General features: G+C 41.8%; 1 protein-coding gene across 2 annotated transcripts in view; it reads left to right on the plus strand.

Annotated features, from left to right (window-relative positions):
- The window catches only part of KDM2B (lysine demethylase 2B), a 176040-nt gene that overhangs the window by 18733 nt on the left and 134077 nt on the right, over positions 1-23230 (plus strand). The gene's annotated exons all lie outside the window — the stretch shown is intronic.

Here is a 23230-nt window from a genome sequence, read left to right on the forward strand (position 1 = left end):
GTGCCTGACAATGCACACAGGTCCACATTCAGGCCTGGTGGAAACCGATGCAACTCCACTGACTGTGGCTAACTTCTGAAATGTGCATGAATAACCTCAAAGTTCTAAGCCTGTGGTTTTCAAACTTTTGTATTGGTGACTCCTCTAACAAAGCAAGCTTCTGAGTGCAACCTCCCTTATAAATTAAAACACTTTTTTTATATTTAACACTTATAAATGCTGGAGGTGAAGCGGGGCTTGGGGGTGGAGGCTGACAGTTCATGACCCCCCACGTAATAACCTCGCAGCCCTCTGGGCAGTCATGACCCCCAGTTTGAGAACCCCTGTTCTAAGCTGTAGTTGAGTGAGTTTTATACGAAATACTGTTTCAACTCATTTATCCAAGATTTTTGGCTTAGTGTGTATGGTGTATTTTCACGAGATCTTTAAAAACTGAGTTCCCGTCTGCTCTGTGTGAGAATTAAAGACCCATGGAACTTCTTCTTAGAGTTGGTGTATCCTTAAATGTCTTTGGCAAAAATCCCCCACCCTTGTAAACTTAGAGGTGATTGCATTTCAGTAATACTGTGTGTACAAAACTTGTGAAATGCCTGAGGGGACCTTCAGGATAAAAGGATTATTAAAATATTCATATCTTTGTCATAAGAATATTTTGAAAAGACACTGGGTAAAATTTTTCAGAGAACCTAAAATAAATCGCATTGAGCATTAATGGGATTTTGGTTCCTAAGTGACTTACATTCTTTTGAAAATCATGCCCTCCTGTTGATTTAAAAATCTTATGTTATAAAGAAACTTCTTTACCTTCCTTACTAATAACTCCTATGGTTGGGATTTCCAAAGGGACCTGGAAGAGTTAAATGCCTCAATCCCAGTGAAATTAATGGATTTTGGTGTCTAATCCCTTTAAATCCCTTTTAAAATCCCAGCCTCAATTATTAAAAGAGAATTTTAAAAATCCAGTTGACTTGTCACTAGGTTTGCTTTTTGTTTATTTGCATTTCTCCCTTCAGAATGACAGTGAAGCTCTTGTTGATAGCCAGTGTCACTTCTGGTACATAATGTAGCAATATTTGCATTTCATTGTTTTTTTTTTTTTTTTTAAACAACTGTGTTAAGTGGAATCTTAAAAAAATACTGTGGAAATATTATGATTGTTTTTGGGCTTTAGAAAAGCGTTATAACAAAATGTCATTATTGTCCCCAATTTGCCGGTTTAAAATTTGTCTAGAGACAGTGTATGTGTGTGTCTGTGTATATATAAATATTACAATTTTACTTTCAAAGACTAGCCACTTTAAATTAGAGAATTATAATAATAGTTCTAACTAAATATATTTGACTACTAACTCCAAATGAATGACAGCTCAAATACTCTTTAAACCTGAAGGCAGTGGATTAATTTCAGTGATTGGAATTTATCTGATCTGTGAAGTGGCTGTCAAGAATACAAATGGAGAGAGGGATAAAAACAATTGGCCTACTTAAAAACTTCAGACAATACTTAAAAGAGGAAAAACTCAGCTATAGTTTAATAACTAATAGGGCCTTACAACTTCATTCTGTAATGCGGATCTGAATGCTCGTTCTGAAGGACAGAATGTCATTGCCATTTGTCATAAAATGCTTTACAGTTTCAAGAACAGTGTTGGCGTCTACCTCATTATCTTCAAACTTACTGTTTAAAGGAGTAAAAAATGTTGTTTTATTTTCATTTAGTTATTGTGTTCTCTTCATGAAGTGTTTTGAAAAACTTTGTTGCTTTTGTCTTTGCTCACCAGGGAACCATTCATAAACATAAAAGGGTCTAATGCCCTCTTGAATTAAATTTGTGCATCTAGATACAACATTAAAAACTAGACAGGACAAAGCACTAGAAACTGTAGTGTTGACAACAATCCTTCCTGGGTCCCAGGGGATGATGTACTAGATGACCCTAATAGATCTCTTCCATCTGTGATTTCTGTGATTCTATCAACTCTTGCAGTCCTGGCTGCAGCTTTTGATCTCAGAACAGAGGGTTAAAAGAAAACCAAATGCCTATGTTCACATTCCTTTGCTTGCTTTGTTGGGACCAGATGAACAGACAGACATGTCTGTACCTAGATTTTGCTTCTGATTTGGCATTTGAAATGCCAAGAAATAGTTCAGCCAAAAATCTCAGATGCAAATTGAGCATTTAAAGAAATATGAGTAATGGCTTATGTCTCAACTGTGAGTTTATAATTGTGTTTTACTGACACGGATAAAGGGAGAAACTGTAACATAAGATCCTTGACATTCTGAATGGAAAAGACCTTTTAAATGGAAGTCTTTGGCCCCTGCAAGTGCAGGATTATTAAGTCTTCCATTTTGCCCTTTGATTAGTAAGACAGACTGCACTCAGTCATGTCTGCCATAAAGAAAGTCTTTATATCATAACTGGTGAAGACATTAAGGATCTGATCTTACTCCCAGTGAATTGCATGGCTAAATTGTCATTTGCTTAAGTGGAAATAAAATTGGGCCTGAAAGGTGAATACTGCTCGTGAAATTAATAGTAGTTCATAGAGCAAAGGCCCAAGCAAGCTTGCCCTAAGTTTGGCATTGGAGCATATTGTGCATTACTGTAATAGTGGAGAGTATGCTTCACAGACTTGGTGTGATGCCATGCTTGACAATGGGGCATGGTAAATAGTATTATTCTGCTTTTACAAAGGAGCAAACTGAGGCAGAGAGGTGAACTGATTTGCCCAGGTTTATGCAGCAAGTACATAGCAGTGTAAGGAACAGACCCTAACCATCAGATGACTCTTACATCTATGTGCAGTGTGTGTGTGGTTAATATATAACTTGTCTGTGAGCCTGATCATGGCCTCTCCTATGCAGAAGAGAAAGAGGGCATGAGACACCCCTTAGTTAATTTAGGCAGGCAGATTTTGTTTACCCAAGTTGAATGTGGTCAGGGCAAAAAGGGGTAACTCCTCCACTCCCTCCCCCCCCCGACAGTAACTTTTAGTTTATATTTAATGGCCACAACCTGTCAAGAGCTCAGTTGTCTCTCTCTCAACTAGTCATTCTGTTATTAAATATTTGTATTGCAGTGGTCCCGAGCAGCCCCACTTAAGATCAGAAACACTTGCTCTTGTTGATTTACAAATACCCTGCCCCAAATTATTATTGAAATTTGGTTGAATTCTCACCAAACTGTGAGAAGATGTGCAGTAATAATGGAGTGGGGAAGAGGAGTGTAAGAAGCATAATATATACACATTTTAGATATATAAATCTGCTATTTTTATATAAATTGCTAAAGTAAGTATCACCATCTCTATCTGCTCCTCATCCTTGTTCATTAATTGGTGGCTCTGCAGAAGTAGGTCTTGTGGTGAGATTTGAAGGACATGGTAGTGGCTTTGCAAGTCACGTCAGGGAAGGACATTCCATGCTTTAAGCAGCATGGAAGAAGGTACAGAGACAGTTACAAGAAACCAGTATTTTCACTTTCTGGTTCTTGGGCACTAGCATAGTATATCGTGAGCTGGGCTGTGCAGATCTGTTTCTACTTTGTGCTAGTAGTAGTCCAGTCTGGGACTTCTAGGATTGCTATAGTCCAAAAAAATAAGCCCTTCCCTATACTCTGGATAACTGCTTCCTAAAACATTTTGGTTCAGTTCTCCTGTGTGTTTGCTGCTCTTCTGGTTTTGTTCTTGTCTGAAAATAGTATCATGGTTGAATTCACACCAAACTCTAAAGTGAGTTGGAGAGATTTGAGCAGTGAGGTCTGGGCAGAACTAGGGAAACATAGTTTATAAATGTACAGTCCCACACTCAGGAAGATGAAATAAACAGTGCAGATATAAAATGGGATGAAGTCACATGACCATGCAGTATAGAAAAGGACCTTTGCCATGCAAAAAACTTGTTCTCATTTCTCCTTAATACAAGTCTGTTACTTTTTCCATTGAGCTGATGCTCAGGATGCGTCAGTGGAGGTTTGGAATTGGGAACTGGGAGGTAGGTTGGGGATCTTTTCTTTGGAGGAACTGTGCCATAAGGAGAGGGACCTAAAATTAAATTTAGGTTATGCAGGGAGGGAATAAGTCTGCCCCCAAATCCTTATGCAGGTTTTGATTCAGACTGGTTATTCTCCCTGTATATGTAGGTTTTGTCCTGTCAATGGGAGAGCCATATATAAAGGGGAACAGAAGACCTGAGTCAAGATTTTCTAGGCTGACCTTACAGAAGGCCCTTGGTGTGTAAAAATATGAATGTGAAATATTTCCATTCATGGTAACATTTCTCCTCTTCTTGTTCAGGTCAATGCTGTTTGTGTTCCAAAGTATGAATGGGTATGTGCTACTCTCTGGATTCTGCTGTCTTGTTATCCTGCAGTAGCACAATTCTGCAATGTCCACTTTGCAGACATCGTGGGAGGGTATTTAAATTTAAATGAAAACGTGTATTAAAAAAGGGAATTTAATGGAACCTGTTCCATTGTTTCTTGTAATTTAAAAAAATATAACCCCAGGGTTTTACAAAATCCAAGTTTTGGGCCTAATCTGATGGTGTTACATAAAGACAGAGACAATGGAATAGACTATGGAACTGGTTCCAAACAGTCAGCCTTCACTCTAACACAGGAGGAGGATCAGGAACATAACTAACTAACTAAGGGCTTGTCTACATCACAAAGTTGCAGCGCTGGTGTGGGGGTTACAGGGCTGCAACTTAGGAGGTGTACACATCTGCAGGGCATCAGCAGCGCTGCAACTCCCTGTTTGCAGCGCTGGCCGTACTCCCGTTTTGTCTCGGGTGTAGAGGATCCAGCGCTGGTGATCCAGCGCTGGTAATCAAGTGTAGACACTTACCAGCGCTTTTCTTGACCTCCGTGGAATAAGCAGGTATCCCAGCATACCTGAGGAAGCCTCTCTGGTAATCAAGCAGGTCTCCTTCCCCGGTTTGCTCTCGCGTTCCCCGAATCCCCGAGCAAGCAGGTCTCCTTCCCTGCGGTTTGCTCTCGCGTTCCCCGAACCCCCGAGCAAGCAGGTCTCCTTCCCTGCGGTTTGCAGGGGGGTTCGGGGAACGCGAGAGCAAACCGCGGGGAAGCTGGTCTCCTTCCCCGGTTTGCTCTCGCATTCCCCGAACCCCCGAGCAAGCAGGTCTCCTTCCCTGCGGTTTGCAGGGGGATTCGGGAAAAGCGTGAGCAAACCGCGGGGAAGCTGGTCTCCTTCCCCGGTTTGCTCTCGCGTTCCCCGAACCCCCGAGCAAGCAGGTCTCCTTCCCTGCGGTTTGCAGGGGGGTTCGGGGAACAAGAGAGCAAACCGCGGGGAAGCTGGTCTCCTTCCCCGGTTTGCTCTCGCGTTCCCCGAACCCCCGAGCAAGCAGGTCTCCTTCCCTGCGGTTTGCAGGGGGGTTCGGGGAACGCGAGAGCAAACCGCGGGGAAGCTGGTCTCCTTCCCTGGTTTGCTCTTGCGTTCCCCGAACCCCAGTGCAAGCAGGTCTCCTTCCCTGCGGTTTGCTCTCGTGTTCCCCGAACCCTCGAGCAAGCAGGTCTCCTTTCCTGCGGTTTGCAGGGGAGTTCGGGGAACGCGAGAGCAAACCGCGGGGAAGCTGGTCTCCTTCCCCGGTTTGCTCTCGCGTTCCCCGACCCCCCCTTGAAGCCGCCCAACAGCGCTGCAGTGTGGCCACATCTAACACCACTTGCAGCGCTGGTTGCTGTAAGTGTGGCCACTCTGCAGCGCTGGCCCTATACAGCTGTACTAATACAGCTGTAACAACCAGCGCTGCAAAATTGTAGATGTAGACATACCCTAAGAGTAGTTGTCTCATTTTGTAGCTGTGTTCAGGACATGAACCAGGCAGGGTGACTAGTGGTGTATAAGGAGCAGTTTCCTTAACCCTTCCAGGGCTGAACTGAAGTTATATTGGGGACACTGGAGAAAATCTAAACAGGGCCCCCTACATCCTCCACAAGGTCCTGAAAACTACACCCTGTTTAAGCCATGCTTCCACAGAAGGGTTCTTAGGAAATAAGGCTTGCAGGGTTTGCTGCTGCTGAAGCTTTCTACTGTCCTATCTTGCAATAAGATCCGCATGCATACAGGATATTGAAGCAACTTCAGTGAAGATAGGCTTCAAAACTGAGAAAAAGAGCCAGTCACAAAGTTTATGGGTATTTGGATTGGGGATTTTGGCCATGCTTTTTTGAAAACGGTTCTTTCCTTATGCTATAGTACTGTAGTGTTATTCTTCCCCATATCTTCCCTAGGATCATTCTAGTCGAGTTTAAATAATTGCTTCCTATTTTTCATCTAGTTATTGTCACAGATTGTGTTACTTGCATTCTTCAGATGAAGCTGTTGATGAAGTCCCTCTGTGATCTCTTTTATTATTTTTCTCTTTAGAGTCTATTTTTTGGTTGAGTTTGGAGTGATTTGTCCAGAGGGAGAAGCTGCTAAAATCAGCATCTTGTAATACCCCCTTTGAGGTTAATCTTATAATTTTATTTTCTTTACAACTCTTCAATTTTTTCCCCTTCCATGTGTTCCCCAAACAGTGCCCTTAATAAGAACTCCTTTGTAACACAGGACTCACCTCCACTTTCAAAGCCCAGGATGGTATTAAAAAAGAGAGAGCAGTCTCCCTTGTGAGTCACTTTCCAAAAATAGTAACTAGGGCAGCACTTCTAGTCTCAGAATTGTTCACTTTGCAAAACTCAATTGACCAGATTCTTCCTGTTATAAATCCAGTGACTTTAGTGGAGTCACATCCGGGAGGAATTTGGCTCACTGATATGTTAATCTGGTTAACAGTACAGTGGTGTCCCCCAGTGGATGATTGAAATTAACCCTTTGAAAACACAGAGAGACTGGGAGGTGAAGTAATATCTTTTATTGGATCATCTTTTGGGGGGTTTTGGGGGGACTAGAGTGTATCAGGCACTGGAATTCCTGATTGGTTGCAGCTTATCAGATCTAAGCAGGTAATTAAGATTAGAGGAATTCATGCTGGTACCCCAACTTTTGGACTCTGAGGTTCAGATTGGGGAAAGGTACTATGACACGCCCCCTCCCAGACTCCAGGCCTTTCAGCGTAAAGCTGAAATCGCGCATGTTAAATGCGCATAAGTTGCGAGAGACCTGTACCTCACTCACCTTGTCTCTCTCATACCCTGGTGCTAACAGAGCTACAGCAACACTACAAACAACCTTTCAAAAACTAGCATTTTACAGGCTGCCAGCCACATGAATTAACAGTCAGTCTGCATTTTCCTCACTCTTGTGTGTTTTAATATAATGTTTGGTCTGGGTATATTATAATAATCTGTTAATCTGCATTAATTCAATACTGGTGTGTTTGAATATTCAACCTTAATGTCACAAAATTAAAAAGTGAAGGTCCCAAAGCAACATGACCAGACCCATTTCACACATAGGCCACAAAGAATGTTGGATGACTGTGCCATCAAATGTATTATTTAAAGCCTGTGTGAAATAATATGCCATATTTATAAAATCAATCTCCAAATTATTGACTTTAATTTTGTAGTAATGACATTAGTCATTTGTGATTTGCTCCCTCTTAAATAAGGCAATTCCTCTAGAGCATATGGGGGCTCTATTAATTGTCATTGGGGCTAGCCAGTGTGAACTACAAGGTTCGTTTCCTAAGAGGCAGTTTGTGGATTATTTTTAAATCATTGCTTAATCTAGTGTAAAATCCATCTAAAGATAGAAGTCATTGGAGAAAGCTTGTGGGAAGAAGCTTTGATAGCTATACAGTTGGGGGATTCCTTTTAAAAGAAGTTGGATAAGAAGGGATTCAGCAAACAAGCTTGATCCCCTTTCTCCACCAGCCCCTATTTAAAAGCTCGCAGACACCTGCAGGAAAACCCCACCTGTTTATTTCTATTGCTCCATTTTTTCTGTGTGCACGCGCGTGCTTGTTTGTTGTGTGCAACTTGAAACTCCCAGTGAAATGCAGATAGGGCACAGTTTGTAACCTGAATGGTTTTGTCTTTGCCCCTCTAGCCCCTCTGGATATTGAAATGTCATTTAAGAGACTGACTTCAGCATACAGGCTGTGCTTCATCTCTCACAACTAAATAATATTTTGTAACTAAAAGTAATATTTAATCCACAGTTAAAATGACTTCTCCACCTAAAAATAACTAATGTTGCTGGGTTTTGCCTGTCCTCGGAGGCATGTAATTGTATTGTCTCTTTATCACTTAAAATGAGTTTTAAAATTCTGATGAGCTACATAATATCTCTTGATATAATTAAATGTGGGAGTTGTCCCTTCTGAGTAGTTTTCTCTGTCCCTTTGAAAGAGCTAAGGAGCATAGGATTAGCAGATCAAACCATTGCTTCAGCCAGACGGGTATTCTGCTCCTAAAGCACATGACTGGGTATGCAGTAGTCTCTACTGGTGGGACAGAAGGGCTATGTGACATCTGCTATAATCAGCAGACTCCCTGAAGCATGAAAACTGACCCTGCCTTAGCATGTCTAACTACACATACACCTTATCATTGACCACCTGTTGTAGGGAGTGTCAGATGCTCACAATAGGCTGTGTGAAATGTTTCCTGCTCAAATATATCTACCATTATGCTTGAGAGCCTTCTTCTTCTCATACTGTCTGGCATTATGAATTAAGGAGAAACTGATCAGTTTTCTATTTACTCTACATGTCCCAAAGTACCTCAGTCAAGTGTCATGTATAAATTCTCTTTTCAGGGCTAAACTCAGTCCTTTGATTGATTGATTGATTGATTGTCAATTCTCGGGTGCAAGCTCCCTGACAAAGCATTGAGGATACTTGTATTTTCATTGATACACTCTCCATCACTCTTCAGTCTGAGGTGGATTAGATAAAATTCTCTCCTGAGCTAATCTGTGTTGCTCAGCTGGAGAGGTTACTCTCACTCTTGCAGTAGGTTTGACTTGAAGTCCTGTTATTTCTCACACTGCAGCTGGGAACTGGATCAGCATCGTTTAGCTCTTCAGGAGTCCCAGGCCTATGCTAAACTTAAAATTTAGATGGACATAGGCATGTCTGTGAGAGGTGTGAAAAATCCACCTGCCTGACTGATGTAGCTATGCTGACCTAACCCCCTGGGTGGACGCAGTTGTGTCAACAGATGAATGCTTCCATCAACATAGCTACTGTTGTTGTGTAGTTCCTACACTGATGTAAAAACCCTTTCTATTAGTGTAGGCTGCATCTGTACTGTGGAGCTAGCAGTTAGGCCAGCATCGCTGCAGCGACATGGTTATGCTGATATAATCTCTGTAGTGTAGAAATACCCTGTCAGATTCTGTCATCTATCAATTTAATGTTTTAGAACCACAAAAAAGATCCGGAAAAAGAAAAGACCTAATCACTTCATCCCTCCATGCTTGTTAATACTGTTTAAGGGGTTAGCTTGGTCAGCATTTGTGCTGGCAACTGGTATGCTAGTCCAAGTAAGCCTGGACTAATAGAAGAGTGGTCACTTTGGCAACCAGTAGCACGTGTGACCTGCACCATTGGACTCTTTTGTTACTAATGTTTCTACTTGTGTAGAAGGCCAATTCTCTATCGAATATTTGCCATCTGAATTTAATTATATAAACTTGCTGGAACTTCATGAGTGTTTTAAAAGACGTACTTCTCAAATATCTGTCCCTACTCTCCCTGTAAATCTACCTTGCAGACAGTTGGGAGGCTAATTTTGGTCAGAGCCTGCATAACTCTCTTATGCCATGCACATGTTTTGAATTATAGTTCATTTCCTTAATCTTTGCAGTAACATGTACCTTGCTAAGATAAAAATACTGTTTGGCTAATGTCTGAACTGCTACATTGTCATCACTGCTAACTTGAACAATATCAGAAGAGAGAATTGAACACAGGGTTTCTTTCAAGCTGGCAAAGAACTCTTGGCTGTGGGAGTGTGTGGAGGTCATGCAATGTGAAAATCTTCCATGGCATCCCAATGAAGTCTGTCAGTGTATGCAGTGTTTAATATTGCATGTCTATAGTATTTTCTATTTGAGGATCTTGGATCACTTCATAAGTGTAAAGGAACGTATCCTGGAAGGATATGAGAGGTACTATCACTGCAGATGGGCAAGCAGAGGCAGAGAGAGATTAAGGGTCTTGCTTTTAGATGACCAATGTGCCCAAAATTTCAGTTGAAGTCAGTGAGAGCTGTCAGAAACTGTGTATTCCTGAAAATGAGGCCCTAAATGGTTAGGCTTGTCTTTGGTTACTCAAGATGCTCTGTCTACCTTTGGATTTCATACTGCCTCTCATCACTGTAGTATCTTGGTACCTTCTCCATAAAACCATAACAAAGTCCCTCCTGCACACCAAGGAGTCTCTGACTCTTTCATAGAATATCAGGGTTGGAAGGGACCTCATCTAGTTCAACCTGCTGCTCAAAGCAAGACCAATCCCCAGACAGATTTTTGCCCCAGATCCCTAAATGGCCCCCTCAAGGATTGAACTCACAATCCTGGGTTTAGTAGACCAATGCCCAAACCACTGAGCTATCCCTTCCCCCTTCTTTTTAAGGTAAAAACTCTGCTTGGGCTATTTAGTTGTTACAGCTCTTCCTCTGTGTGTGTGTGTGTGTGTGTGTGTGTGTGTGTGTGTGTGTGTGTGTGTGTGTGTGTGTGTGTGTGTGTGTGTGTGTGTGTGTGTGTGTGTGTGTGTGTGTGTGTGTGTGTGTGTGTGTGTGTGTGTGTGTGTGTTGTGTCTATCTTGCTATGGTGAAAGAGATTTTGTCAACATTTCCTATTGATGAGACTCTGCATTTGCCTGTTCTCCTCTGGAAATTTTGTCCCATAGCCAGATCCCCTTAACCGAGAATCCTTTGTCCCTATCTCTCTATCTTCATTGTGAGCTTTATGATCTGCATTATCCCAGAGGGCTGCAGCTGTCTGGCCAATTCATAGATTGAAATTTTCAGGCAGAGCCAGAAATAGAACCCAGTTACCCTTCCTCCTTGGCCTAGGGTTTGACTGCAAAACCATTCTTCCTCCTCTAAAAAAGAGTACCTGTAATAACAGAAGGTTATAATAGTTGGTCCAGAAAGAAATATTAAGGTATAGTCATTAAATGATTCACCATAAATCTGAAGTATCTTCACTTTTTAAACAATTGATTAGCTTCGTTAGAGAGAATATTTTCAGCCTAGTCCCAGATATTCACTAATGTGCATCATGGTTCTAAACGCTAATGGCAGACACTCTCTTAAGGATTTGAAATCCTTCCCCTCCTAGCCCCCCATTTTATGGAAACATTCTCCCCACATCTCCATGACTCCAGATGCAGTCAGTTCTTTTCTTTCATATGTGCAAGGATATGAAGGGGAAAGTGTGTATTGTGGTTCGTGTCAGAAGCATCCAACCAGCAGATATAAAGGAGCCTGCAGACTCCACTGAGGCCCTGGGATTTCCATTATATAAGTGCAATAACTACCAAAGGGGAGAAAGGAAAATGTGAAATTCAGGCTTTCTCTTTGTTCTAATTTGTGCTAGCGTAGGAATTCTACAGTCTGTTATTTGAGAAGATTTTGTTATTACTAAAAAGATTAATATTAATTTTATGTGAATAATCATCATGGTTAAAGGATTTTTTAAATACAAAAATTTAAAATCCACCAAAAAACAAAACCAGTCACCTAGAACTGGATTGGGACTTTCTCTCAAAAAGAAAACCAGTTCGAGCTTGGCTTTGAAAATCCCCTTTATATGTTTGTAATACCAACAAAAGCCCATTGGGTTAGTGAATGAGAACTGGCAAGTGAAAGTGACAATTTTGTTTTCATTAGTTAGTGAGTGAAATGCAGAAAGCAAACTTGACAGTAAAGGCTTTTTGAAAATATACTACAGTAGAACCTCAGAGTTACAAACACCTCATGGATGGAGGTTGTTCATAACTTTTTCAAAAGTTTACAAGAGCACATTGACTTAATACAGCTTTGAAATTTTACTGTGTGAAGAAAAATGCTGTGTTTAACCATATTAATTTAAATGAAAGAAGCACAGAACAGTTTCCTTATCTTGTCAAATATATTTTTAAAACTTTCTCTTTATTTTTTTAGTAGTTTATGTTTAACACAGTACTGTACTGTTCGCTTCATTTTTTTTTTGGTCTCTGCTGCTGCCTGATTTCATACTTCTGGCTCCAGATGAGGTGTGTGGTTGACCGGTCAATTCATAAGTCTGGTGTTCGTAAGTCTGAGGTACTACTGTATTTGTTTTATTGAAAAGATTCATTCAGATTCTGGACTCATAGACATTAAGGTCAGAAGGGACCATCATGGTCATCTAGTCTGACCTCTTGCACACTGCAAGCCACAGAACCTCACCCACTCACTCCTGTATTAGAACCATTATCTTTGGCTGAGTTACTGAGGTCCTCAAATAATGATTTGAAGACTTCAGGTTACGAAGAATCCACCATTTACATTAATTTAAATCTGCAAGTTACTTGTGCCTCATGGGGCAGAGGAAAGCAAAACCCCCTATAGGGTCTCTGGCAATGTGATTTGGGGAAAATTCCTTCCTGACCCCAAATAAAGCGATCAGTTAGAGCATGTGCATTTGAGCAAAACCCGCCAGCCAGACACCTGGGAAAGAATTCTCTGTAATAACTCAGAGCCCTCCCCATCTAGTGTCCCATTATTGGCCATTGGAGATATTTGCTGCTAGCAGTCGCAGATTGACCTCGTGCCATTGTAGGCAGTCTCATCACACCACGTCCTCGATAAACTTACCAAGCTCAATCTTTAAGCCAGTGAGGTTTTTTGCTTTCGCTGCTCCCCTTGGAAGGCTGTTCCAGAACTTCACTCCTCTGCTGGTTAGAAACCTTTGTCTAATTTCAAGCCTAAACTTGCTGATGGCTAGTTTTTAATCCATTTGCTCTTGTGTCCACATTGGTGTTTAACTTAAATAACTCCTCTCCTTCTCTGGTTTTTATCTTCTCTGATATATTTATAGACAGCAATCATATCTCCCTTCAGCATTCTTTTCGTTAGGCTAAACAGGTCAAGTTATTTGAGTCTCATATCATAAGGTAGGTTTTACATTCCCCTCATCATCTTGGTAGCCCTTCTCTTCATCTGTTCCAGTTTGAATTCATCTTTCTTAAACATGGGAAACCAGAATTGCACACAGTATTCCAGATAAGGTCTCATCAATGCCTTGTATAACGATACTAACACTTCCCTATCTCTACTGGAAATACCTCTCCTGATGCATCCTAGGACTCCATTAGTCTTTTTCATGGCCGTATTGCACTGGTGGCTCATAGTCATCCTGCAATCAACCAATACATCGAGGTCTTGCTCCCCCTCTGTCACTTCCAACTGATAAATCCCCAGCTTATACCAAAAAGTCTTGAATAGGAGGTTTTTCTTCCCAATTGTAGAAGTCATACTGCTCATCCTTTTGTCTTCATCTTTTCCCTTTCCCTTTCCTTTAATGACTTACCAATTTTCTTTTTATCCATTTTCTTACGATGAGACTGCTGTACTGTACATGCCTCATTTTATACTCTAATTTCATGATAGTCATCATGAAACAAAGCTAAATCATGCAAGAGTTGATCACTTGAAATTATCCTGTTCCTATAAATCAAACCAGCAACCAATAACCAGAGATTTACATATTCAGCAGTAAGCTGTGCCAATAGGACTTGACAGATTTTTTTTTCTGTTTAATGAAAAGCATTAGATCTTTGATGTAGCTGACTACACATGCAGTCCCATATGTTGTTCACATGGAGTAATGTGATTTCTCAATTGTTCCTCTCTCTGATCCCAGTGCCTGAGGGTCTAGGAAGAAATAATACAACCATTGATTCTCTGATGGAACTGGCAAAATTGTGGAACTCGACTGTTCCCTTTCTTGGGCAGAGTTAGAGCTAGAGCCGGAGGCTAGTCCCAGAGTTTGTGAATGTGTGTATCAAGTCAAGGCTGCATTAGCAGCTTGCTTGGAATCTGAGTGCTGTGCCTAATTTGTGTAAAATTGAAACAGTTTGTAGCTGCCCTCATCTAAAACTCGGGGACTACCTTGATTTGATTGACTTCTACTCATATCAATCATATATTCCTGAATAAGAGTGCCTTTTTTCCCCCCATTTTGTCTTAATCCACAAAGCGGATAAGACAATCCACATGGGGAGCTATTTCATAATAGCTGTTGCACTTTGAATTCACACACTATCTTAATCTGAAATAACTTTAAATGTAGACAAGCCCTTAGCTAACATGTGTTAAGTAACACATCTCAGCCCTTGGCTACACTCACACTTTACAGCGCTGCAACTGGGGTGTGATAAAACACCCCCCTGAGCGCTGCAAGATACAGCACTGTAAAGCGTCAGTGTAATCAGGGCAGCAGCGCTGGGAGCGCGGCTCCCAGCGCTGCACGCTACACCCGTAAGGGATGTGGTTTACATACAGCGCTGGGAGAGCTCTCTCCCAGCGCTGCCGCTCTGACTACATTCACACTTCAAAGCGCTGCTGTGGCAGCGCTCCCACAGCGCTGCCGGGGCAGTGCTTTGAAATTCCAAATGTAGCCATACCCTCAGAAGTCTAATGTGTTAAAGCTGTATATACATTAACTCAAGATAAACTTCTCAAATTTAAGCCTGAACACTAGATTTCGAGTACATTAGCTAATATGTTGACAACACATCTTTTAATTCAGGTCTAGACAGACTCTCAAAATTGCTGGCTTGATTTTACCGCTGATTGGTAGTGACTACAAGCTGTTGCTATCTGATGGGTATTTAAGGTCTAAGTCCAATTTGTAATGATTAAATGGTTATGACAGGAAACCACTACCGCAACTGGACCTCTTGTGGGCAGACTCAGCAAAAATGTCAAACATGGAAACAGACATGGGCTGGAAGCCCACATTAGCGATTCACCATTGATACTGCGATAATACCACCATTCTGTCAAATGCCTGGGCCATGTGTGCCACTGGTGGAGCTTCTCTGGTAATGAAATACAGGCTGCTGGAAAGTTTAGTAATGTAAAAAAAGGCTATGAAAACTAAATTGCTCTCTCCACCTATGGGTGTGGTTCCTCAGCACTAGGCACAATAGGAGTGGGGAGACGGCACTGCTCTTGTCTGTGCTCCATTGTACATACTCTGTAGGGAAAATAGATGACTTCAGTCTCTGTTACTGTCAAACTAGCCTTTCACTTATTTAAAAAGAAATAATTGCCCCAAATTATGTGTTATCATTGTGGGGTGCAGTAGGGATTTGGACCAGTACTGTAGGATAAAGGAATATTTTTTATCAGCGTTCCTATTAACACTCAGCAGTAACCTATTAACACTAAATTATTTAATCTGTATGAATGCATTTTATCAATATTAAACCTATTTCCTATTAAATAGCAGAGCTCTTTGCCAGGAATACCTTTTGAAAGGAATTGATGTCTCAAATAATGGAAAGGATATGGTAAAAAAAAGGTTAGAAAAGCTTTAAATCCCAGTTCCCCTTCATCCCTCAAAAAACACAACACAAAAAACCTTATCACCTCTCCTCTCCTCCTTCTCTGTATGTTGTCTAGTTAGATTGTAAACTGTCCATGACAGGACTCTGCCTTACTGTAGAGAAGTGGTGCTCAACCTTTCCAGACTACTGTACCCCTTTCAGGAGTCTGATTTGTCTTGTGTATCCCAGTTTCACCTCACTTAAAAACTGCTTTCCTACAAAATCAGACATAAAAATACAAAATGTCACAGCATACTATTACTGAAAAATTGCTTAGCTTTTCATTTTTACCATATAATTATAAAATAATCAATTAGAATATAAAATTGTACTTACTTTTCAGTGTGATCCGTACCATATAATACTATATAGAGCAGTAGAAACAAGTCATTGTCAGTATGAAATTTTAGCTTGCACTGACTTCACTAGAGCTTTTTATGTAGCCTGCTGTAAAACTAGGCAAATATCTAGATGAGCTGACTTACCCTCTGGGAAACCTCTGTGAACCTCCAGGGGTGCACATACTCCTAGTTGAGAACCACTGCTGTACAGCACCTAGTAAATTTGTAAGCTATATTAAATATAAGCAATGTCCTAAAAATGACTGGCTGTCGTATGAAAACATTTTCCTCCTTGATGTTTTGTCAGTGTGATGTTTACCCCAAAAGCTCATCTTGGAATTAGAGTGTATGTTTTTGATAAGTGTAAAGATATTAATTGGCTCTGTAAGGTGTCAGAGCATTATTCACTTTAAACCTCTCTCTTTAGTCCAGTCCCGTAAAATGCAGGTTTCATGAGACTTTTACTGGCTCAGAGCACGACTACAGGAAGAGCTTAAGTACCATAACTTTTGTTACATGAAAAACCTAATCACACGGGTTATTGCAGTTTGACAGTTTTATGGCAGATAATAAAATTGCAGACATCCGAGTGGGGGAAGATGCATGACAGGTACTTTTAAAGTTACATCTCCATAAGGAGGAGACTATAACTTCTCTGTGTAAAGGCTCTTTCTTCTGCAGGCCAGCCATATAGTGGCACTGTGAGGGCTGAAAGTAGGAACTGGGTGAGGATAGACATTTGGAAGGGGAGGGATAATGAGAAAAAGCAAAGAATTGCAAAGAAGCTGGTTGCTGGCTTTGGAATATTTCTTCAGTAATGAGGGGTTGAACTGCACCCTCAGGTTCGGAAAATGCTGGGCATGAAATTATTATTGTAGACATGCAGCAGAGATTTGTGAAAGTGTCCTTGTTAAAACTCTATTTTCCTTTGTTCTTTAATGCCCCCTGGTGGATCCTGTAGCTACTATATATAGTAATTTCATTTGTTACTCTGTTGCTAAAATCAGGAAGTGCCGACCCCAGTGCTGATCACTGGCATTGAGTGAGGACCTTTGGAACCCACTTTCCTAGGGATTATTCCCCTTCCAACTTGTGTGTGGTATTACAGTGCTTTCCCACAGCACAGAGGAGTATATGCTTGCCTTACTAGGAAGGATCAGGTGAAGTGTAGCTGTATATGGGATCAACACCCCACATTCTTGTCCAACTAACTGGTGAACTTGGGCTTTTTGGAGCCCTGCCAAAACACTGATTAACAGAGATGTCCCACAGTAAGTGACATAAATATTAGAGGGCTATTGCATCTTGATTTCTAAAGTTCGAGCCCCTCTGAAAGAGTTTTTTTTTCCAGCTAGCTTTGTCTCACAGGAGTTTGGCTCCTAATTTCAGCCAGATCAGCATCCTCCAGGCACAGCCCTCTACTAGTAGTTGTGAGGATTATAACTAATTCACTTCAGGTAGGCTCAACCCCATCATGGACCAGTTTTTGCATCATCCCTACCCATAGGACACATGGTCTTGCCTCTACTGGGGGAGACAGATTTCACCCTTTACTTGCAAAGAGTCTATACATTTGAGGGAAGAGAGGTTATATGCTGGACAAAAAACCCAAGAGGAAGATTTCCCTCTGATTCACCTTGGTCATCACTCGCTCACATATTCTGGTCACCTATTACATATTCCAGATTTGTTCAATCGCCACTAATATCAGTGTGAGTTCCATACCTGGAAAGAGAGCAGAATATATTGAGGACTGGAAACATGTGGCCTGGATAATACTCTCATACCATTTAAGGTCAAAAGTAGGGGAGTAGTTTTCCTCCAGTTGGAAACCTAGATTAAGTTGAAGCGCCTGCTCCACCAGCTCAGGATTAGGTATATATAGTCCCCTCATGGCTATCTCCCTCTTGCGAATTGTTGCACTAGTAAAGAAACACAGTGTGATAGAAGAGAATTTTGCCAAATGACTTGGGGCTCAGATCCAGCAGTTCCCAGGAACCTTTGTTAAGTACGCTTCATTTTCTGGAATGAATCTAGGCAAAATCATTCACAAAATATGCTTTGTAGAGACATTTGCTGCAGCAAATGAGGCACCTGTAATTAGCACTAGTGCCAGGAAGTGCAGCTCTTCCCCTCCATAGTTGTGAATATCAGTTTGCCTACTGTTGCCCCCTAGAAAGTGTGTTTTACCAACAGGCAGGGATTAGATAGGAGGAGAAAATTTTCAAAGCAAGATAGCATGGTCTAGTGTTTAAAGCACTGGAATGAGAGTCAGGAGCATTAGGTAAGGCATTTTCCCCTCCCTGCAACACAGCTTCCCCATCAGTATGTAATGGGAATAAAGATATCCATCCAAGTGTTATATTTAATTTGTTAATACTTCTGCAGTGCCTTGCTAACATATAGGAGCTACAAAGGATATTTGTATAGTTTGTCCATGTTTTTTCTTGAATCGCTGTAATGTGGATTATACCAGCACTGTGGACCAGAGCAACAACAGATTTTCTGTGTCCATAACATCATCCTTGAGTCCCTTTTTTGCTTTCTGGTTCACATTTCTACAGCTAAACTATTTTTTCTCCTTATTTGCTTTCTTTTGTTTCTAGGGTGTGGTGAAGAGCTTGTACCTCAGTCACTCTCCTTCTGCTCCTCAGAGGATTGGCTTGTGTTCCATGAATAAGCAGCATCACATGTAGACGAGAGATTTCTTTTTTATGAAGTAAAATGCCTTCCCTTGCTGCCTCAGCATCACTGTAGCTTTCTGCCTCTAAATCAAAGCCAAGCCTGCTGCAGAAAAAACAGCAACCTTTCCCCTTAACACAGTAACAGTCAGGCTTGCCCAACCAGGGGTTATATGGGCAACTTTCCAGGAGCCCAAGGGCTACATAGTATATAGCAAATCGCAGGCAGCTTCCCTAGGCTGTAATAGAATGTGTGCTCTTTGTAGACTACAGCTCCCAGCATGCAGTGCTCCATGTGGAGCTGAGTGGTATGATGAAGCATTCCACCTGTGACCTGTTGTTTCTGGAGCCTACCCTCCCTTATTAATTATGGGTACATCTACACAGCAATTTAATACCCGCAGCTGGTCTGGGTCAGTTAAATCAGATTTGTGGGGCTTGGGTTGCAGGGCTGTAAAATTACTGTGTAGCCTTTTGGGCTTGGGCTCCAGCCAGAGCCCAGATGTCTACATCACAATTTTTAGCCCCACAGCCTGAGCCCCATGAGCTTGAGTCGGCTGGGCTAGCCCAGCCGTGGCCATGCACAGGTTTTTTATTCCAGTGCAGATGTACCTTATGAGGGTGGCTGTGTCCCACATTGTAGAGCATTATGGTCTGCATTTGTCCAGCAGGCTGGACTTTGGGTTCCCATGCCTTAACTTATTCTTGATTAGCTAATACCTGGGAGCTGGCTAATTTTTAGGGACTTGATTAATTTTTGGAGACTCTGTGATAAAGACAAGGGGGTGATTTGTGGACCCCTGGAGAATGGTCAGGGTTGGGAGTCCAGGATGAAATAAATCCTGACCTGACCTGCCTCCCCACACCTGGAATCTGTCTCTGCTGCTTTCCAGCACTCTTGACCTGTCTCTCCTTACTGCTGGTTTCTAACTCCTTTCCCTTTCCTCTGGATGGGAACCAGTGGTGGAGGAGCAGGGTGTTATCAGGAGGTAGGAGCTGTAATCAGCATGAAACCCATGCAGCAAGGAGGTGGGTGGAGAGCATGAAGCAACTAGACCACATGGGGGAGGGTGGAGTGTTCTTGCACCTTGTGGTGATACTGTTGTAGGGAGGTTGAAAGGGTCTTGTTCTCTCTGGGGGAGGGAGGTGGGACTCCATTTAGGGAAAGAGGAAGGATAGGTATTAAAGAAGAGTATGGTACTCTTATCTTCCTCATCTCAGTCCAAAATGGTGAAGAAGGGAGTATTCAGGTACTTATCTTGAGTGTTCAGATGGTTGATCTAAAGATAGCTAAGCCATCCTGAGATTGCTTTTCTTTTGGACTGTGCCTTGCATTGCCATCAAGGCTGCACTTTAGTCTTCAGGGTTACAAACAGTCCCAGCAAGGTTAGCTCCTCAGTCCACAGCATCACTCCTTGACACAGCTCAGAGTTATATTCTTTGCCTTAAGGGCTGCCAGTCTCTATGTGTCCTCTCATTGCCTTGTGTCCTTCAGGATCTATGTAGCTTTCAGTAGATAGATTGGTTCTTTGAGCCCTGTTTGCACCCCCTATTGCTGTCTTTGGAAGTGCCACCTCTTGTGGAGGATGGAGGGAAGTCTCTCTCCACTGGTTTTACTGGTCCTCTTGTCACATTTTTCTTCCTCTGCTAACAGGGATGGCCTTACAGCTTTAATGAGGTTGTGCAGGGTTTACCTATACAGGGCACCAGATTTCCAGAAATTGATTTACTAGCGATTGCCTGAAGGTCTGGCTCCTTGTATTGTTTGAACTGTGTTCCCATCCTATGTAATGAGCCTGTGAAGAGAACATGTCAGCTCATTAGTGAGTTGGACAAGAATCTGAATGTAAAGATTAGTCTCCTTAAATTTTGCATCCTTGTAATATAACATAAATTACAATGAAATATCATCAGTTGGAGCGAAATTTTCAAATTTTGTGGGAGAAATAGTGCCTGCCAATAGTATGTGCATGAACACTGCATTCACATACACCGCTTTTCATGGTTGTTATATTGCACCATGGATGTACATCACACTGCACAATGCAGATAACAGAATTCCTGCGCTAAAGGAGCTTACAATCTAAGTTAGGATGAGAACAAAGAGGAGGTTAAAGGAAAGATTACAACAGGTCATGGTGAAAGGTAAACTCTCAGGTTGGAGAAAGGTTACTAGTGGAGTTCCTCAAGGATCAGTCTTGAGACCAATCTTATTTAATATTTTCATTAATTACCTTATCACAAAAAGTGGGAGCATGTTAATAAAATTTGTGTATGACACAAAGTTGGGAGTTATTATCAATACTAGAGAGGAGGAACAGAATATCATACAAGAAGATTTGGACAACCTTGGAAACTGGAATAATAGAATTGGGATGAAATTTGATAGTGCTCAGTGCAACTAACAAGAATTTTTGCTATAAGCTGGGGACTTCCCAGTTAAAAATAACAAAGAAGGAGAAAGAGCTGGGTGTGTTGGTCAATCACAGTATGAGTATGAGTCGCCAACATGACGTGGCCATGGGAGAGACTAATGCAATCTAGGATGCATCAGACAAAGTATTATTGCCTATAGAGATAGGGATGTGTTGTTACCATTGTACAAGGTACTGGTGAGACCCTGTTTGGAATGCTGTGTGCAGTTTTGGTCTCCTATGTTTAAGAGAGATTAATTCACACTGGAACAAGTGCAGAGGGAGTCTACTAGGAAGTTCAGAAGAATGGAGAACCTACTTTACTAGAGGAAATGTAAGTAGCTTGGCTTGTTTAGTCTAATAAAAGCAAAGGCAGAGAGGAGATACGATTTCTCTCCATAAATATATCAGAGGGATAAACACCAGGGAGGGAGAAACTGTTTAAGTTAAGGGCCAGTATTAGCACAAGAACAAATGGATATAAACGGGACGTCAAGAAGTTTGGACATCAAATAGACAAAGGTTTCTAACCATCAGAGGAGTGAAGTTCTGGAACAACCTTTCAAGGGGAGTAGTGGGGGCAAAATCTGAACTTGTTTCAAGCCTGAGCTTGGTAAATTTATGGAGGGGATAGTATGATGAGATTGCCTACAATGACCTATGGCCCGTGACTGCTCTTAGCAAGTATCTCCAACAGCCAGAGATTGGACACTATATGTAGAGGGCTACGAGTTGCTATAGAGAACTCTTTCCCAGGTGTCTGGCTGGTAGGTCTTGCCCACATACTTAATGTCTAACTGATTGCCATATATGGCATCAGGAAGGCATTATCCCCCAGATCAGATTGGCAGAAACCTTGGTGTTTTATTGTGGGGTTTTTTTTTTGCCTCTGCAATATGGGGGCATTGGTCACTTCCTAGTTTGAACTGGAGTAAACATTGGATTCTCTAACTTGAAGTCTTTTAAAACAAGATTTGAGGACATCAGTAACTCAGCCAGAGGTTATTGGCCTATGACTGGAGTGGATGGGTGAGGTTCTGTGGTGTGTGATGTGCAGGAGGTCAGACTAGATGATCATGTTGCTTTCTTCTGGCCTTAAAGTCTATGAGCTAATAGTGCAGGGGAGTGGGGTAGGAAAAAAGAAGAATGATCAAGAAGTCAATTGCTTTAAGTTGTTATAACACATTGACATACTGTCACAGTTGCAGGGCTAGCTGCACCTTTGTACCATTTTTGCTTTTTGAGTGCATCCTCAGGCCTTGTGCCTTTACCTATCCTGGTGAGGAATTCCACAATTTTCCTACTCTTAGGGTGGGCCCTGGGCTACAGCATCCTTTGTATCAACAGTTCTTACCCTGCAGGTCTGTCTGAGTTTGGGCACCTGCAGTCCTTCTCTTCAGGAGCCTGTAACCAGTAGTATACACAACCAGACAGTCTTCTTAAAACAAAATTATTGTTTATTGTAAAGTAGGAACAATGAATGAGAGGAAAAAAAGGATTTTTAAACAACAGTCTATGTGCATGTGTATGTTATCTAAAGCCCTACCATCCTTCGATGGTGACCTAGGCAGGCCTAGCTTCTCTGACACCCCAGTTCAAGGTCCTGTGTCTCAGGCCATGTCTACACTACAGACTTTGGTCAACGCAAGTTACCTTGGCATAAAGCTGCTACAGTTAGTGTATTGCTTGTGCACATGCACACTTGGGTCCTTGAGTTGCTGCTGAGCATAGTTACCAGGAGTGCTTATGTTAATGCACAGCATGGTGTACCGAGGTTAGGCATCCCTGTGTGCAACCCGCCAGTGTCCAGTGTGCTGTCTTTTGGGAAGTTTTTTGTCAATTTGTCATGGGGCAGAAATGAGTCACACAGAGGTGACTGAGAGCAAGAGTTCAACTTTGCAGAGGGCAACTTTCTCCATCCCATAATGTCATGTATATCCCATAATTTTCTTGTCTTTTTTTTTTAAAAATCCCACAAACCCATGCCACCCTCCTTACTGTCCACCATCTCTGACAGAAACATGGAACTGGCACAGCTCTGCACTAGTGTCATAAGCATTGCAAGCACAGGACTCACGATCCTCTGGTGTTTGCAGAGCTGCAAGAAAAATATGAATTAATGGGGAATATGAAGATTTCTTGGAGGACGGATTGCTGTGGAATATACCGAGAACTAATTCAAGGTTTTTGGTGGCTTTCATGAAGCAGCTGCAGATGATGGAGCGCTGCTTCTGGGCCCAAGAAATATGCACTGACTGGCAGGAACGTATTGTAATGCAGGCTTAGGATGATGAGCGATGCA

This window comes from Gopherus evgoodei, chromosome 13, assembly GCF_007399415.2.
Source record: "Gopherus evgoodei ecotype Sinaloan lineage chromosome 13, rGopEvg1_v1.p, whole genome shotgun sequence".
Taxonomy (NCBI): Eukaryota; Metazoa; Chordata; order Testudines; family Testudinidae; genus Gopherus; species Gopherus evgoodei.